We start from the raw sequence: 15,175 nt of genomic DNA on the forward strand, positions 1-15,175 counted from the left end.
TAAATTCTCACATTTCACAACTGCTTGTGCTCGAAATGTTGCCTTTTAGGCTAGTGGAGATGGAAGCATTCCACAATCTGATGGCAGCGGCCATCCCTCGGTACTCGGTCCCCAGCCGCCACTATTTCTCCCGGTGTGCCGTCCCTGCATTACACAAGCACGTGTCCCAAAACATTAGCCGTGCTCTCAACAGCACAGTTACCGGTAATGTCCACCTAACCATGGACACGTGGACAAGTGCTTGTGGGCCCTTGGTCTATCAGGCTTGCCCCCACGGTCAACAACTCCTGCACCTCATCCTCTTCAGCCTCCTCCTCCTCTTCAGCCTCCATCTCCGACATGACCACATCAGTCACAAGCTGTAAGCACTGCAGCACTGCCTAGGCCAAATGGCAACAGGCTGTGCTGAAGCTAATATGCTTAGGTGAAAAAAGGCACAATATTGAAGAGTTGTGGTCAGCTCTGAAAGAGCAGGCAGATCTGTGGCTCACACCACTGAACATACAGCCAGGCATGGTAGTGTGTGACAATGGCTGGAACCTGGTGGCAGCTCTGAGGCGAGGCGACCTCACACACGTACCATGCCTGGCCCATGTGCTTAACCTCGTAGTTCAGCGGTTTCTCAAATCCTACCCGGAGCTGCCGGATCTGCTTGTTAAAATACGCCACCTGTGTGCCCATTTTAGAAAGTCAGCTACAGCTTCGGCCGCCCTTGCAGCGTTTCAGCAGCGTTTGCTGCTTCCGGCTCCCAGATTGGTGTGTGATGTCCCCACGCATTGGAACTCTACACTGCAGATGTTGGGAAGGATTTGTGAGCATAAGAGGGCAGTTGTTGAGTACCAGCATCAACAAGGCCTTCGGTATTCAGTTCAGACTCAGGAGTGGACATGGATGTCAGACATATGTACCATCCTCCAAAACTTTGAGGACTCCACCAAGATGCTGAGCGGCGATGACGCCATATTTACCGTCACCATCCCGATTCTCTGTCTTCTGAAACTCTCTCTGCTCACAATCAAAGAGGATACATTGCAGGCAGAGCACGATGAGTTGGAGCAAGGAACCATACAGGGTGATTACACACAGCCAAGTCTCATCTCATCCCAACGAGGATTGGGAGACAATGAGGAAGAGGAGGAGGAAGGACAGGAGCTAGATTCATGCATTATAGATGGTACTACCTGCACAGATGTCATACCGTCTGTTCTGCGTGGATGGCCAGAGGACAGAGAGGAGGAGGAGGAGGAGAGCATGGTCAGTCATCCTCTTGGTGAGGACACGGAAGTCTTGCCTGTTAGTAGTCTGGCACGCATGGCTGAGTTTATGTTACGCTGCCTTTCCTATGACCCTCGCGTTCTCAACATTTTGGGTGACAGTCATTACTGGTTGGTGACAGTAAATGAGGCAGTACCAGAAGGCCCTTGTTGCGGAACTACTAAAAAAATTCCCATCTGAAAACACTGGCGGCAGAGGGCTCACTTCTTTGGACAACCAAGGAGTACAGGCGAGATAGACACAACTTCAATCCAGCAGAGGCAGAGGAACACTGTCAAAGTTCTGGGAGATTTTTATCAGACCCTCACATCGCACAGGCCCTGAGGCGTGGGGTACTCTCACAAGGAGTGCAAAGTTTGGGAAGATGCTGAGGGAGTACCTTGACCACCGTACCAACGTCCTCCTTGATTCCTCTGTGCATAATAATTATTGGGTATCCAAGCTGGATACGTGGAATGAACTGGCTCTCTATGCCTTGGAGGTCCTGGCCTGCCCTGCCGCCAGCGTTTTATCAGAGCGGGTTTTTAGTGCCGCTGGTGGAATTATAACTGATAAGCGCATCTGCATGTCAACTGAAAATGCTGACAGGCTGACTCTTATAAAAAAGAACAAGGGCTGGTTTGGGGCAGACTTCTCAACACCACCGAATGATAGCAGCATAACATAAACTCAAATCCATTGTATTTTCTTGGGAGGTGTATTCCCATGCACCTTTTCACACCCACACATGGGTATACGCTTCCTGATTTTGGCTATTTGCTCTTGTCCTCCTCCTTCTCCTCATCCTCCACCACCATATCACCAGGGTGACCGTTGTCCGTGATGCAACACCAACCTAATTTTTTTAAAGGGTGTTAATGATGCCCGTAAAAAAAATTGTATACAGTATGTTCATGTATACCCCCCAGGGTTGAAGTTGTCAGCCCATACACTTAGTGCATGGGCATAACAAGTATAGGAGGCCCGCTCCTTTCTGATGGGAACATTTTTTTATGAGGCCTTCCTCCACGTCTCTTCCAAGGGGCATTGAAGTGCCTCCAAATTTTTGGCAGTCCTTGCATTAACTGCAAAGGCCAACACTATGGAAGAATCTCTCCTTTCTAATGGGAATTTGTCGTTACTGTGACCCTGCTCTATGTGTCTTTAAATTCTTAGTGGGGTTTTTCCTGAAACTGGTCAACCGCTGGACTCACTGCAAACCCTATAAATGTATAGCAGACCCTCTCCTTTCTAATGGGAACATGTCATGCTTGTTTCTGTGGCTCTGCTCTGTGTGTCTTTAATTTCTTAGTGGGGTTTTTTCTAAAATTGGTCAGCCGTTGGACTCACTGCATACCCTATAACTGTATAGCAGACCCTCTCCTTTCTAATGGGAACATGTCGTACTTGTTACTGTGGCCCTGCTCTGTGTGTCTTTAAATTCTTAGTGGTGTTTTTCCTAAAATTGGTCAGCCGTTGGACTCACTGCATACCCTATAACTGTAAAGCAGACCCTCTCCTTTCCAATGGGAGCATGTCGTAACTTGTTACTGTGGCCCTGCTCTGTGTGTCTCTAAATTCTTAGTGGGGTTTTTCCAAAAATTGGTCAGCCGTTGGACTCACTGCATACCCTATAACTGTATAGTAGACCCTCTCCTTTCTAATGGAAACATGTAGTTCTTGTTTCTGTGGACCTGCTCTGTGTGTCTTTAAATTCTTAGTGGGGTTTTTCCTAAAATTGATCAGCCGTTGGACTCACTGCATACCCTATAACTGTATAGCAGACCCTCTCCTTTCTAATGGGAACATGTCGTCCTTGTTACTGTGGCCCTGTTCTGAGTGTCTTTAAATTCTTAGTGGTGTTTTCCTAAAATTGGTCAGCAGTTGGACTCACTGCATACCCTATTACTGTTTAGCAGACCCTCTCCTTTCTAATGGGAACATGTCGCAACTTGTTACTGTGGCCCTGCTCTGTGTATTTAAATTCTTAGTGGTGCTTTTCCTAAAATTGGTCAGCCGTTGGACTCACTGCATACCCTAGAACTGTATAGCAGACCCTCTCCTTTCTAATGAGAACATGTCGTACGTTGTTACTGTGGCCCTGCTCTGTGTGTATTTAAATTCTTAGTGGTGTTTTTCCTAAAATTGGTCAGGCGTTGGACTCACTGCATACCCTATATCTGTAAAGCAGACCCTCTCCTTTCTAATGGGAACATGTCGTACTCGTTACTGTGGCCCTGCTCTGTGTGTATTTAAATTCTTAGTGGGGTTTTTCCCAAATTTTGGCAGCCTTTGCAGTCACAGCATGGACATTACCACTATAGGAGACCCACTCCTTTATAATGGGAACATTTTTTTTACTGAGACCCTCCTCTATGTCTCTTCAAAGGGTTATTGGGTTGAGTCCAAATTTTTGGCAGCCCTTGCAGTCACTGGATACGCAATAACAGTATAGGAGACCCACTTGTTAATAATGGGAACAACAAAGCATAGCTGGCTGATGGCTCTCTAACAATAGCTAGGACCGACTGCTGGACTTTTAAGAATAGTAAGGGCTGTCTGATGTCCCTGTAAAAATAGGCTTTATGACTTTCAAAGTCCCTCCATCATAACTAAAAAAGTATGTGTCTGATGATGCGTCACACACCACATTGCCAGATAAGGTTGTAAAATGTTAAAATGACATTTCCCGGTGAATGCATTTGTCTTAAAAAATAATGTAAAAAAACAAAACAATAGGATTTTTCTTTAGTATAAAAAACAGCGTCACCAATTTAACAACAAAGTAATCACATTGTTCAGTTCATGCACCTCCTCCTCCATCTCCAAAATGACCACATCAGTCACAAGCTGACAGCACTGCCTTGGCCAAGCGGCAACAGGCTGTGCTGAAGATAACATGCTTAATGCTTAATTGACAAACCACCCAGCGCTGCAGAGATGTTGAAAGCTGTAACACAGCAGCCTGATCTGTGGCTCTCACCGCTGAACATACAGCCGGGCATGGTGGTCTGTGACACTGGGCAGAACCTGGTGATGGAGAAATGACAGCCGGGGTAGATATGATTTCCCTCTATGCCAGTCCTTTCACCGAGATAAAGAATATGGCTGTGGTGAAATACAACTCCCACTGAGAAGCTGTTTCAGATTGAAAAACATTGTGCCCACCAGAGGATTTTATTCTGTGGGCTAACCTTTCTCACCCGCTCAAGAGCCCCATAGCGGCTGCAAAGTTAGTGCTATCATGAACTTTCCTGAGGTAGAAGCCAAGGCACACCAGAGGATTCTCTGGTGGGACCGTCCAACCCTGCCGAGAAGCAGACCTGGCTAAGAAAAGTGTGTGAGAGTGTTCCCGGACACTCTATGGCTGCTTTTTTACTGAGGAGGAAACACACGCAAACACGGGGAGATCATTCAAAGTCCTTGCAGATGTTGTCCTTGCCGGGATTTGAACCCAGGATCCCAGCACTGCAAGGTTTCAGTGCTAACCACTGATCCCATGTGCAGCCGTTCACCCTCCAATATCTATCAGGCTGGAGAAACTTGGACCTACTGCCACTTTATCTTCAGCTCCTTTGTGATAAAATGTATTTGGGCAGCCACTCAGTCTACCAAATAAAATTCCTGAGAAGGAAATTGGGGATGGCTTCGCTACTGGTACTGGGCTCAGTGCTAATAGCATGGCGTCGTACCATAGTTTGCTGGAAGTATTCAAGGCTGGTAGGAGGCAAGCAAATTCCCACAGAAAAGTACCAGCAGTAATGTTCAGGCCACATTTCAAGTGCAAGCAGATTGAGAGGACTTCCTGGGAGAGATGACACACAGGGTTGATATGGTTTCCCTCTATGCTAGTCCTTTCACCGAGCTAAATACAACTCTCAGCAAAAAAAGTTGTGGACTGGCTCTGTACCGTCCCTGGCCACTTTCACCTGTCCATGTGTTTGTGGTTAGGCGGTCCTTCCCAGGAACTGCACAGGGGAGGGCATGGGTAATGTTGTGGGACCCGTGCTTGTGGAAGGTGGAGGCAATACCTGGAAATATAGTGGCGGCTGGGGACCGAGTATGGACACCCGGCCGACACTGGCATGAGGTTGTGAAAAGCTTCCGCCTCCACGAGAATAAAAGGCCATATTTCAAGTGCAAAGAGCTGCCCAGATATCTGCCAGTTTAGTGTTGCTGCCTGGGGGTGGGTGGGTGGCTGGCTGCATACTTGCACTTGCATTCCAAGTCGCAGAAAACTAAGCAGATGGTGGCCTCTATCATCATCATGGCCTCACCTCGGCACTATGAACTCCAGAAGGAGAAGCCAGGGCCCGCCAGAGGAGTCTCCGGTTCTCTGGTGAGCCCATCCAACCCTGCCAAAAAGCAGCACTGGCTAAGAAAAGTGTGGGGGAAGGTTCCTGGACACTCTATCGCTGCTTTTTTAATGTGCATCGGCCATGCTTATGTACGTTATTTTCAAAACGCATTACAGATCAAGCCATTGTCCAACTCTGTATTCAAGAAAATAAATGCGCAAAGAAAGATTTGTGTGTGTCAAAGCACCACTGACAAGTGCGAGTTCATGTTGGACGGGCTGCCATTGCTTCTGCAACAAGCTCAATTACAGGACTTCCTGGGAGAAATGACATGCAGGGTCGATACGGTTTCCCTCTATGCCAGTGCTTTCACTGAGCTAAATACAACTCTTAGCAAAAATAGTTGTGGACTGGCTCTGTACCGTCCCTGGCCACATTCACTTGTCCACGTGTTTGTGGTTAGGCGGTCCTTCCCAGTAAGTGCACTGGGGAAGCCACGGGTAATGTTGTGTGACCCGTGCTTGTGGAAGGCGGAGGCGATACCGGGAAATATAGTGGCGGCTGGCGACCGAGTATGGACATCCGGCCGCCGCCGGCATGAGGTTGTGAAAAGCTTCTGCCTCCACGAGCCTAAAAGGCCACATTTCAAGTGCAAGCAGCTGTCAAAAATTTGGCAGTATAGTATTGCAGCCTGTGGGTGGGTGGCTGCCTGTATACTTGCGCTTGCATTCCAAGGAATGGGGTAGGGACAACTGAACGCTGCAGTGGGACAAGGACGTGGACGGTGATTGTTGCAAGTCTGCAATGACAGGTGCATGGCGGGAGGCATCTTCGCAAGCGCCAAGGATCACTTTTGATGGGCACACTCTTAGGCAGTGACCTGGGAGTCAGAGATGCTTCCAGAGGTCTTCCCCATGCTGTTCCCATGTCTTTTTAGCACTGTATGCATGTGTCTGATGATGTGTCACACACCACATGGCCAGATAAGGATGTAAAATGTTAAAATGACATTTCCTGGTGAATGCATTAGTCTTGGGTGAAAGCAATTAAAAAATGCAAAAACGCATCAAAAATGCTACGTGTGAACATTGCCCAAGTTGTGGAGGAGTATTTTTGTTTTTTGTTATTTATTTTGCCTTATATACAAGTCATTACCCTGGAAATGGTGTTCCTTAACATATTTCCCAGGAAAGTCCATTTTTGTTTAGTTTTTGTATGTTTTATTGTAAGTCCGTAAAAGTGGTGTAATACTCTAACCACGTTGCTGACAGCAGTGATCTGGGAATCAGAGATGCTTCCAGGGGTCTTCCCCATGCTGGTCCCATGGCATTTGAGCACTGTTCCCGTCGATTTGGGCAATTTTAGGCCCTCTGCAGACTGCCGGGGGGAGCCACCTGAAGAATGCATAAGTTTCCCATAGAATTACATTGGGCTCGTTGCTCGGGTCGAGCACACGAGCATTCCAATTTGCTCAACCTGAGCAACGAGTACCCGAGCATTTTAGTGCTCGCTCATCACTAGTGATGTGTACCCTCAGCTTAATGAAGGGGCTCATTGGTGTATGAATGGATTATTTTATTAAGTGTGAACGGAGTACATTCCTCGATGAAGTGACGCCACTAAAGTGGTATAGCTTTTCATAAATATGATAGAAGGGCATAGTCATGCCCCGTCACGTCCATGCTAAGCCCCATATTGGCATAGCTAGCCAGGACTAGTGTGTGAACAACAAAAGCTGTAAAAATTTTTGCTCAAAATACTGTGACTTCATTAATGTATCAGCCTTGTAGTGTATAAAAGTCACTAATGATCTGATGATTCAGTAACTGTAGAGCTCCAAACCTCTTCTGGCAGATTGTTTTTCAGTGAAGGGAGAACTTAAAGCTTCACCAGTAGGACAATATTTATGCTATCAACTTTATGGGAAAAATTTGGGGACGGTCTTTTTCTATTTCAGTTTAATAATGCCCTAGTGCACACAACAAGATCAAGTCTTAGTTTGGGTAGTTTGGTGAGGAAAAACTTGTCTGGTCTATACAGAGACCTAGACAAAAGCCCAGGAGGTGATGAAACCTTTGATGACTTGTATATTGAGACAACAATAAACGGCTAATTATTTCACATGTGAGTGCCAGGATCCTACTTGGTTTGTACAGAGCCCTGACCTCAACTCTGTCAAAGCTTCATGTGCTGTGAACTAGGATAAAAATTGCAAGCCATACTCTCTAGTCTAACACCAATGTCTAACTTCATAAATTCTCTTCGGGATGAATAGGTAAAAATTCCCACTGACTTACTTGAAAATTTTGTTCGAAGCCTTCCCAGAAGAGTAGAAGCTGTGATAGCTGCATCGGGAGGGTCAACTCCAAATTAATGATGATGAATTTAGTATAGGATGTCATTAAAGCTTTGGACCTTATTGAGTATGTGTGTATATCACTGTCAACAATTAATAAAGTAGTACAATTTTCTTTATTCACCAATGAAATTTAATTTTAGTCTCTCTAAATAAGATGGGTAGAATGCCTGATACAAGCTGTTCCAATTGCTCATCTTAGGGAACAGACTTTGTACACCTTATATAGTTTTGCTTACTGACTTCATATTTTTAAGCAAAAATGATGTTAATTTTGTCAAAAGTTATTGGAGCTTTAGTGCCTTTTAACCCCAAGGTGTGTCTGTTCTGTCTACTGAATGAGAATTTGTGACCAAACCTTACTCGTATCTAATTAAAAACAGCACTACATTCTTTGGAGAAAAGTTGATTTCAATGAAATAGGTAGCTTGTTTTTAATATTTTGTAAAGTATGGCTAACACTACCCTCAACTGTAAAAAATTGTATATAAAAATAATGGTTGCCCATATAGATTTCAAAAGTCTTGGGGCATGTAATGCTCTTCCCTCTCACTCTCTTCAGTGCTCATGCATGTGATACTTTGTTACAATTATGAACATGTAGACAATTTTAACATTAGGTTTTATTTGTATTTTTTGTAAATGTTTGCCATATGAGAAGTGGAAACCCAAATAATTGTATAAGTTTTGCTACATTCTAGCGTTTCTAAATAAATGTCATGTTTAGCTGTTATTAGTGGTCAATGTTTGAATGCATACAGCCAGAACACTTTCTTAATATTTCCACTTGTATATTTTTTAACCAAAGTGAAAAAAGGAAGATTTGCCAGCATCCAATATTAGGAAAGCAGCAACATAAAAGACTTCAACATCAGTCACATCATGTTAACCAGTATCAGTTGCAGGAACTAGCGAATACAGACAGAAAAGGGTTCCTGTGCTAGAACAATATATGGGCTCTTGCCAGTCCAATAACTGAACATAATGCACAATTTCACCTGTTTTGGAGATTGAAATGAGTCCTCTGACGTCTTGAGCTGCTGTGGCTGCACAAGTTGCACTAATGATATATCCGCTCCTAGTTGCAAGAGACTTTTTCATCTATACATAGCTTTACATAAAACATACATTTCTGCATTATTTATTGTTTAAACATAATAAATCATTTATTTAACCATTTCACCTAACTCAAATGCCAAGGAGTAACATGGACACTGATTCATCCATAAAATGGAATCTTTAGGAGATCATGTGACCATATGAAGATGTGGTCTCCTAGAATCTCCCTGCCACATTGAGAGAACAATATGTATTTGTTAGTATATTAAATTATTACACATTTATTTTCTCCTCATCTGCTTAGCAATTAATTATTTATGTACAATTTATATTTTTTCTGTGGTAATAAAATGTTGCAAAAGCATCCCAACCATAAGCAACCTAAAAGTAGAAATCACTCAACCAGGGGAAAGTAAATATTTGTAGTGAACATCCTTAGAATATCAATGGCGGTCATATGATTGTCTCATCCAGCAAAGACTTCTGCTGAGCCTTTGCTGGAGGCAGCAGAGACATAGGAGATCATGTGACCACTCACACATTTTCTGGATGAATTTTATGGAAATACTTTATGTCCATATCGCTCCGGGTGTCCATGTGTGGGGTAATGGGGCAACTAAATGGTTTATTAAATTTAAATAATGTTTATTGATGAAACATTTGTTTTATGTACTGCTGTTTCTAGAACCGTAATAGATAAATAGGGGTAATCCCGTTTTAAGTATAATACAATTTGTCACCAATGTGATATTTAAGGGGTTTTCCATTTGGGTAAAAATGTTTAAAAATAGAAAATTCTACTGTGTTACTTAGAGTCAACATACTATAAACTGTGGGTTTTTTTCATTTCCTTGTAGTCCATTTTAACCTACAACTCTCCTTGCTTACATTCTGATGCAGCAGAGATCAGGCGTGTCACTGTTTGAGAGGGCTGTGCTAAGTATCTACTCCTCCTGGCCCGATCGCCTTCACTCTCCTCCCTTTATAATTCCTAATTTCTCATCTTTCTGCAGGCTCTACCTCTGTTTTGCCTTTATTGCTTCATCTGCAAAATGGCAAAAATATTGTGAACTATGTCCTTTTTTATTTCATCTCCCCCTTTCTTTCAAGTTGAATTGTCTATTCATTGCTGTGGGTGCTTATTCTCCCTCTTCACAGCTCAATATGCCACTTTGCCTGAGTACCTGTTCATTGACAGACCTACTTATACATGTAGTTCTGCTACACACACAACTCATCTACAACAAACACACTCAGCACAGTTACAACAGACACACACTTGCCTCAGCTACAACAGAAACAAGAACAATTTTTTTATCTAGAACACACACTCGGTTCAGCTACAACAGACACAACACAAACACTCTGCTCAGCTACAACAGACATACACTCAACTCAGCTACAACAGACACAACATACACTCAGATCAACTACAACAGACACAACACACACAGCTCAACTGCAACAAACACATCACAAAAACAGCTCATATTGAACAGACACTAGAAACACTCAGTTCAACTACAACAAACACCACACATACTCAGCTTAGCTACAACAGGCACAACTCACACTCAACTCAAGTACAAAAGATACAGTACACACTCAGCTCAGCTACTAAAGAAAATGGATACTCAGCTCAACTATAATAGACAAAACACACACTCAGCTCAGCTACAACAGAAGCAACTCGCTTGCAACTTAGCGACAACAAGCACACACACTCAGCTGCTGTTCGTCCTTTGTAGTCGAAGATGATTATGACTTCAGGGTTCAGAGGAGTATCAGTTGCTGTGGGCCCGCGGTTGACAGATGAGGCCAATCCTGGCCCTGAATGCTTGCCCACATCCATGACATAAGTAAGTAGATGTGGTCAGGACAGAAGATACTACTTGTGACTTGCTCACAGATCACTTTCTTTTTGCCTCAAAGATTCTCCTATCTTCAGCTGCACGTGCTGCTAAGGTGATCATCCCTCGTCAAGCTGAACGGTCCATGGCAAGCTTGTCCCATTCGTTGTTGTTGACTACCAGGTTTTTGAGAGATGCGTTAAGGCAGTCTTTGTAACATTTCCCTGACACAGCTGTTTAGACACTCGGCTGTCTGGCATTCTGACCACATGTCGAGCCCACCTAGCTTGGGTTTTCAGCTTTCAGTTGTTTGACATGCCGGCTGTAAACCGTCAAGGTTTCGCTGACATAGAGAAGGGAGGTAAGAACCACCGCGCAGTAGACCTTCAGCTTGGTGGTACAGTTGAGTCCTCTTCATTCCCAGATGTTCCTATGCAGTCTCCTGAAAGCAGTGCTGACTTTTGCAATTCTGTTGTTGACCTCAGCGTCTATGGTCACTACGCAGTAGAGTGTTCTGCCCAGGAAGATGAAGAGGTCAACTACTTTGAGGTTGTGCTCCTTCACCGTAAAGTATGGTTTTCCTGGAGCAGGTTGGTACATGCTGTAACTTAGGTCTTTCTAGTATTGATAACAAGGCTGAATTTGTCGCTAGCTTGTGAAAAACACTCAGCCAAGCTACACTTGACTACATAAACTCTGCTCAGCTCGGATTAGGGTACACCTGCAGGTGGATACACTAATAGATAAAAGATGGTGGTGGGGAGGTATTGATTGAAATCCTAAGCCATCCATCTTCTCTCTTAACCATCCGACAGGAAAAACAGCAGTTGCTTGATCTGTGGATGCAATGTAGATATGGGGCTATATGCACGCCATAATACTGATGATGTCTCATCAACTGGGAGGGGCTGTATGCTTGAGAAAGTCAGAGCCGCATGTGACTAGTTGATGTGATGTAATCAGAACTAGACCATAACAGTGGAGTTCAGGTCACATGATAGAACCCTAGAAAACTGAGAAGGGGACACTTACAAAAATGTAAGTGCATTTTAAAGTTGAAGAGTGGGATGGAGTTTGAATAATGTTGAAAAGTCTGGAAGCAGACAACCCCTTTAAAAATCTAACGGCCAATCAAAATATGCATGCACATGCATATATGTTTGTTATAACTAGATCGTTTTAAACACCTGACCTAATTAATATATATACAAAAGGCACAGATGTGGTTTCCATAATCAAACATACAGTAAATATCACATATAAACTTTACTTTGGGTGTCTCTTTGCCTGAGAATCCAGACTTTTTGATCGTACATACTACACATTTTCTATTTTAGTATACTGCATCTTCTTGTTCTGTCTACTTAAAAAAAACAAAACAAAAAAAAAACAATGTTAACGTTGTAAAATGTGTCACATTTGAATTAGTTATATTAAATAAAGCTTCAAATCATATATTATTTTCTGATCCCAGCAGATTTTCAGTCAAGCCTAGGAGTCATTGTAAACTTGCTTTCTATGAAAATCACTACTGTTTCTCTAAGGACAATAAGGGTTGATTAAACATTATGAATTTCCATGGAACATCTGCTTGAAAAAGTTTGCTATTGCTTATATTAGACTACAAGGGATTTTTAATGTAAGAGCTGAACAATGTGTATGTACATGATGATTGTGCTTTTCTGATGAATTCAGTCTTGAATGCAGTCTAACAATGCTATTTTAATATGCATTTGTATCACAGCTACTCAGAGCGATCTCTGTAAGGAAAAAAATTGATCACCCATTGCTTTATTATATGCATTTTGTAACCATTTTTAGCAACAAATTGAACCTTAACCTGGGTATTCCAGCATTGCTTTTATGTGAAGTGCAAAATGTCATAGCTATGCAAAACTATGAATCCTAACTATACTATTAGATTTAGTACTATTTAATTTGGAATGGCATCCAGTAAGATTTATCCTTCTAACCCATAGGACCAGCAAAACCATACAATTACAGCTGACTCACAGCAATGCAAGTTTATGATTAAAGATGATTAGTTTGGAAAAAACAATGTACTTTAGTTTGTGAAAAAAAATGTAGCCTGCAATTTTCTAACAATAACAATTTTATTTTATAACAATTTTCTGCCCGCAAGCTCAGTTAAGTGTAAAAAAATAAACTATGCTTTACTTTCCCTCTTTGGATCCAGTGCTGTGTTTCCACCACTGATCTGGTATCTGATATCTGTTTGGTAGCAGCAGTAACATCGTGTTGACAACACTGCAGCCAGTCACTGAGCTCAATCACTCGGCCTATGTAGATGACCCTGCAGAAGTGAAGTGACAACATTGCTGCAGCCATAGCAGATTGCTTAAGAGAGTCTTTTTTCCCAGGAACCTAAGTTGTTAAGAATTTTAAATCTTGCATCCCCCTGTCTCATATAGAAGCGTAAAAGGATGTTCCCATGAAACACAATTACCACCTGTCCTGGAGATAAGCAATAAGTGTTTCATTGATGTAACTTATAACTGAGATTTCAATATAATATAAGTAATGCCCTTCCTTGTTCAAATGAAGATTTATTGTGGCTTGAATGGGGGGGGGTGTCATAGGACTAGTAGAGACAATGGGGCAATTGTAATAATTAGTACAGTTTTGGAGCAGTTCAAAATTTAAACATAAAGTGACAGATTTATCAATGTTGCTTAATAGAAAACTGTACCAACTAATCAGAGCTTAGCTCTAAATTCTTAATCTACTGTATTAAAATATAAATATCCACGTATACCTCTATCAAGAAAATGAGATCTAACAAATGACTGCCCATGTAGATAAAATCACAATCACTTTATTGAAGACATATGTATTAAAAACAAATACAAACGAATACCTCAAAAAGAGACAAAAGACCAAACCTAATATAAATGCAAGTCCCCACAAAATATTTACTGAAAAGCTTCTAGTATATTCTAATTTCTAGTAAATAGCCTGCTGAATGCTGCATAGTCTATAATAGTAACTAGAGACATACAAGCTATCGTGCTATGTTAAGCTGATGCTCCACTTTCCCAATGCACCTATAGCCCAGTACGCAAGCCATGGGAACAAGGCACTAAAGGGAAACAACAGAAACAAAAAATCCTATGACAACTTTAATTTTATTATGCAGAGTAGTAATGCACGTCCTGTGCATAGTGCGATGTCCTGTCTCGCAGCCCCAACGCACTTTTCATGCCAATCACTTCCTCAGGGGGCGTGTGGCATAAGGGGCGCTGTCATAATTAAATACACATTGGTGGCCTATGAGATCTAAGCATCTAATCACATGATATAATAAGGAGGGACCAACAGTCCAGTATTAATGCAAAACAGCACATGACGTCCTGATCCCACCTCTAATCAAACACGTGACCTCGGACTTCCGGCTCGTGGACCTCACGTACGCAGCGCCGCTTGGGTAAGTAACATGGCGCTGCGTGTAAGCCACCACTTGTGCCAGAAGATCAGAAGCCAGGTGTTGGGACAAAAAAGGCACATGCGCATAAAGTTAATACTACTGCGGAGAAACTTGGATTGGATATAAGAACTGATAAATACTGAAGTATCACCCACTAATGTATCACCCAGTTACCAGATCCTGAGCATGATATAAATATTAATGAGGTCCTATTGCTAAATGTAGCACATGCATGAAAATAAAACACAAGCATGAAAATTTAATAAAATATACCAAATAAATTATATTGTCCTCAAAGCATAACTATCTTCATACCAATGCTATCACAAAAATAGATCAGTGCCAAAGTGCTAAAAATGACAGGGCAAAAATATCTGAAAACCAAAACATAGTGATCATCCTTATGTGCAAGAATAATCTGTAAAAATCACAAAGTGAGTAAATTAATTTTATTACAAACTATTAAAGTGATAGCGCATTTATGTATTAAAATATAGACTGTACTGTACAATTTTAATAAATATATCCAAATATTTATAGCAACTGATATGTTTTCATTGTATAAGTGTCATTTAAAAAGTGGCAAGCAAGTGTAAAGCTTTTAAAGCACTTGTTAGAGATGAGCGAACGGATCTGTTGCAGATAGACTTGAAGTCAAATTTCATGAAAATCGCAGGTGCCTATGAATTTAAACAATTAGCAATTTGATTCATAAGGAGCACCAAAAAATACCCAGCGCTATTTCATGCACTTCTGAAGATTGCAACAGTCAGAGAATGGGCTCAAATGACATCAGGAACGGCCATATTGACTTCTCTATAATGCCTTGAAACTATCACATCACATGGTGTAGAGCAGTCAATCAAATGGGACTATAACAGCCACTATAAAAGATGAAGGTCAACCAAGCAGT

This window comes from Phyllobates terribilis, unplaced genomic scaffold (assembly GCF_046119375.1).
Source record: "Phyllobates terribilis strain yellow unplaced genomic scaffold, ASM4611937v1 Scaffold_1__5_contigs__length_1240528914, whole genome shotgun sequence".
Lineage (NCBI taxonomy): Eukaryota > Metazoa > Chordata > Amphibia > Anura > Dendrobatidae > Phyllobates > Phyllobates terribilis.